We start from the raw sequence: 5,042 nt of genomic DNA on the forward strand, positions 1-5,042 counted from the left end.
CCTGTGTACAGGTATTGTAGTCCAGGGTGATCGGAGTGGCCACTCCATTATGTTAGTGTTGTTGGATGTTGAAGATGCTGCGTGCTTACTTGTGTGTTTGGGGTGGTTGTCTTGTTGAAACACACATTTGAAGGGTGTCTCCTCTTTGGCATAAGGCAACACAATGTCTTGAAGTATTGTGCTTGTGCCACCATGCTTCACAGTGTTCTGTGGTTTGAACAGTGTTGCCTTCATCACTCCACAAAATGTTGTGGTATTTTCCTTTAAGGAAAATTGTAACCTTTTCAGCAGATGTTGATTTTTCAACAATTGGACTTTGCGTAGGTGTCATTTAGGTTATTGTTTGATTCATCTGAATGGTAGTGTTCTGTTGTCTTCCACGTCTTTGTGGTTTTGGTTGCTATTTTAAAGGATTTGAGATGATTGAAGTTGAGCAGTTTGTACTTTTCTGGTTTTTTGATACTTTTGAATCAAAGTATGCTGTTGTTGTGAACAATGACCCATGTTCCAGTGATTTTCAGACAAATGCACTAGAACTAGCATGTAGAACATTTGCTGCCTTGGTCCTTAAATGAGGGCCACCTGTTTGACTTGAGTAATAGAACTCCACACTGCTGTTATTTTGAACACAATGACTGTTGTTGAAAGTGGTGAAATTGTGTTAGGGTTGTGTCTTGTCATGCCTCTGTCACAATAGAAAGGTGATTGTTCAGCCAGGAAAAGTCACAGGTGAGTATGTTTCTATTCTTTTCTCTTCTCAAAAATCTATTGGGTAAACTTGCTGCACTTGCTAACTAGGTGTGTGTCCCTCCATGTGAGCCATAACTCCATTTCCTTCATGTGTTTCAGGTGTTATTGTGTCTACCAGGTTGTACTTCATGTGGACCTAAGAAACTTCTAAGCTGTTCCACCAGTGTTATTGAGGATCAACAGTGGTAAGTGGTTGTACAGTTCAGTGTTTGTTCATTAAATCAAAAGAGACTTTATATGAATGTGTGTTTGTAAACCATGTCATGTGTTACAGGTTTGTTGAAGCACCTGGATTGTGTCACTGCTGGAATTGATAGTAGATTTGAACAGTTATGGTTTGAATGTAGTTGATCTATTGCAGCTTGTTCCATGTGAGATGTAGAGTTGTGTTGAAAATAATAGCAGTGTGTTGTAAACAAAATAATAAAATAAAATAAAAGATATTGTCTGCATTGTTCTTAATTACGTCAATTGTGGACGGAAATTCTATTACAGTCGATGTTTATCCGACAAAACTGTTCACAAATTTAAAGAACTGCTCCCCTCCTCACTTCCCTCTCAGCCATGTCTCAGTACAATACAAGAAGATTATCAAAACCTTACTCCCACACTAGTTGATAACTTTGTAAATAGTACTGCAGCCTCACTAAAAACAGCACTTGAAGCTGTCGCCCCATTCAAAAAGAAGAAACTAAGTCAGAGGAGATTAGCTCCGTGGTATAATTCCCAAACGCGCGTTCTAAAACAGACATCGCGGAAGCTAGAAAGGAAGTGGCGTTCCACCAATCGCCAAGACTTCCACCTAGCCTGGAAGAGTAGCCTTATAAATTACAAAAAAGCACTTAGAAATGCCCAAACCTCTTATTATTCATTACTAATAGAAGAAAATAGGAACAACCCCAGGTTCCTCTTCAGCACTGTAGCCAGGCTGACAGAAAGTCACACCTGTACTGACCCATCTATTCCTCTAGATGTGAGAAGCAATGACTTCATGAAGTTGTTCACTAATGAAATTACCATCATCAGGGATAAAATCCACCACCTCCTCCCAGTGAATAACACTGATACATTGTCTGGTCCTGAAACCATAGCACCAGATTTATGTCTAAACAAATTTTACTCGATTGATCTTCCTGAACTGACCTCGTTAGTTTCATCATCTAAACCAACTACTTGTCAGCTGGACTCTGTTCCAACTAGACTTTTTAAAGAAGTCCTACCCCTAATTGACCGTTCCATTTTAAATCAGATTAATATGTCTTTGCTAACCGGCTACGTACCACAGGCTTTTAAGGTAGCTGTTATTAAACCTCTGCTTAAAAAGCCTACGCTTGATCCAGAGGTTTTAGCTAACTGTAGACCCATATCCAACCTGGCCTTCATTTCCAAAATCCTAGAAAAAGCCGTTGCTAACCAGCTGTGTGGTTCCTTAAATAGTAACGGTTTATTGGAAAAATTTCAGTCAGGATTTAGAACCTATCACAGCACAGAAACAGCACTATTGAAAGTCACTAATGACCTTCTTATGGCATCAGATGATGGACTTGTCTCTGTCCTCGTCTTGTTGGACCTTAGTGCAGCCTTTGACACAATAGATCATAAGATTCTGCTACAGAGATTAGAACAACATATAGGAATTAAAGGAACAGCACTACACAGGTTTAAATCATATTTATCAGATAGATTCCAATTTATTAATGTTAACAATGACTACTCCATGCACATGCAAGTTAATCATGGAGTTCCACAAGGTTCTGTCCTTGGACCAATGCTCTTCACCTTATATATGCTGCCCTTAGGCAACATTATCAGACAGCACCACATACAATTCCACTGCTATGCAGACGACACCCAATTGTATATTTCCATGAAGCATGATGAATCTAATCGCCTAGTTCAACTTCAGGAATGTCTCAAAGATATCAAGGTGTGGATGACCCAAAATTTTCTACTTTTAAACTCAGACAAAACTGAGGTTGTTGTAATTGGCCCTAAACATCTCAGAGAAACACTGTCTGACCAGATAGTCACTTTGGATGGTGTCAGTCTGGCTTCCAGCTCCACTGTGAGGAACCTTGGAGTGTTGTTCGACCAAGACATGTCATTTGACCCCCATATTAAACTAGTGTCTAGGATGGCTTTCTTCCATCTGCGCAATATTACCAAAATTAGAAACATCCTGTCTAAGCAGGATGCTGAAAAACCAGTCCACGCGTTTGTAACCTCTAGATTAGATTACTGCAACTCTCTATTAGCAGGATGCTCCATGAAGACTGTTAAAAGTCTCCAGTTGGTCCAAAATGCTGCAGCACGAGTGCTGACAGGAACTAGAAGGAGAGATCATATCACTCCTGTCTTAGCTTCCTTACATTGGCTCCCAGTAAAATTTAGAATAGAATTCAAGATCCTGCTCCTCACTTTTAAAGCCCTCAACAATCACGCCCCTTCATATATCAAAGAGCTGATAACACCTTATTATCCAAGTAGATCACTTTGTTCCCAAAACACAGGCTCTCTAGTGGTTCCAAGAGTCTGTAAGAGTAGAGCAGGAGGTAGAACATTTAGCTACCAGGCTCCTCTCCTGTGGAACCAGCTCCCACTCTGGGTTCGGGAGGCAGACACTATCCCACTATTTAAAGTAAAACTAAAAACCTTCCTCTTTGACAAAGCCTATAGTTAGGGCTGGATCAGGTGAGTCCTGAACCATCCCTTAGTTGTGCTGCTATAGGTCTAGACTGCTGGGGGAACTCCCATCATGCATTGAGCACTTCATCACTTCCCTCTGTCTCTCTGTCTCTCTGCCCCCCCACACCTGTTTATTTATTTATTTATTTATTAGTTTTAACATGTCATCATGTCAAAGTGTCACTTTGTCCTCCCATAGTCCCTCTGGCTCTTCTCTCTATCTCGTTTCAGATAACTCTGGCACCGGGACTGCAGGACAACAACGACCACCATCACCATTGTCATCATTATTTATTTAGTTATTGTTATAGTCAGCCTTGATACTGATGGTGCCAAATTGTTCCCGGTCTCTCTCTCTCCACCTCATCTCTCTCTTCTCTCCCCCGCTTTCCACCCATCTCTCCTTTCCTCCCCCCTTACTTTTCTTTCCTCACCCCAACCGGTCGAGGCAGATGACCGCCCACATTGAGCCTGGTTCTGCCAGAGGTTTCTCCCTGTTAATGAGGGAGTTTTTCCTCTCCACAGTCGCCTGTGCTTGCTCATTGTGGGAACTGTTGGGTTTCTCTATGTTAATATTGTTTTAAGGTCTTGACCTTTAAATGTAAAGTGCCTTGAGATAATGTAAATTATGAATTGGCGCTATATAAATAAAATTGAATTGAATTGAATTGTCATTTTGCGACACGGATGAGAGCGAAGACGAGCTGGAAATAGCCGCATGGTGACCTTGAAGTCTGCGAGGAGGAAGAGGAGAAGATGGGAGTGAGAGGTTTAACACTGAAACACACACGTGTATTTATTATCCACAGAGGCAGATTCTGACACATGAATCGAATCAAACCAAAAAAACAGCACAAAGCAGTCAATAAAGTTCTCTGATGCTAAAACAAATGTATCTGTCGTCATAATTCCTAATCGATTCAATTGTTGCTAAATGTTTGTTTTAATCTGAAATGGCAAAGTACCTTTTCCTAAAGTTGACAGATAAATGAAATGGGGTGAAAAACATCAAGACAGGAATAAGTGGAACGCACCGTCAAATACACACGCTGCATTCAATATGGAGTAGCTTGTGTGTTTTGTACTTAAGTTTTGAGGTACTTTGCTTTAGTTACCTCTGCCAAGGTAGTTATGTTGTCACCCCTCTGTCTGTTTGTTCGTAAACAGGATTAAGACCCATAAAAAAGAATGTGACTATAGAAATAAACTGTGTTAACTGAGGGATTATGTTAAAATGACCAGATGGATTTCTGTGGAGGTGGAGGGATATGGGTCAGTGAGGATCCAATTACATTGTGGTCCTGTTTCAGATCAGGGGCAAATCAAATTATTCAATATTGTGAAATATTTTAACATTATATGTGATTTCTCAGAGAATAATAATTGTATCTTGATAAAAAAAACAACATATTTTCTATTAATGAATGTTTAGTCCACATTGAAATACATTTTGTGCAGTACTGTGTTCTTTACAGTGCATTGTCACAGTTGAAATTCATGCCTTGTTTTCAGGTGGATGAGAAAATTGCAGATGAGCAAAGTGAAGTGTAGTGCAGGGTTTAAGAGCTGCACTGTGGGGCAGGAGACAGAAAAAAGTTTGAAAGAAA

The 5,042-nt window shown here is 40.2% G+C and overlaps 1 long non-coding RNA gene across 1 annotated transcript; it reads left to right on the top strand.

Annotated features, from left to right (window-relative positions):
- Positions 1 to 496: 496 nt before the first annotated feature.
- On the top strand, positions 497 to 4,326 carry LOC138407075 (uncharacterized). Its single transcript, XR_011240510.1, has 2 exons — positions 497 to 935; positions 1,025 to 4,326. It is a non-coding gene; the product is annotated as an uncharacterized lncRNA (long non-coding RNA).
- The last annotated feature ends 716 nt before the right edge of the window (positions 4,327 to 5,042 follow it).

The sequence above is a fragment of the Paralichthys olivaceus genome, chromosome 24 (genome assembly GCF_024713975.1).
Source record: "Paralichthys olivaceus isolate ysfri-2021 chromosome 24, ASM2471397v2, whole genome shotgun sequence".
NCBI classification, from domain to species: domain Eukaryota; kingdom Metazoa; phylum Chordata; class Actinopteri; order Pleuronectiformes; family Paralichthyidae; genus Paralichthys; species Paralichthys olivaceus.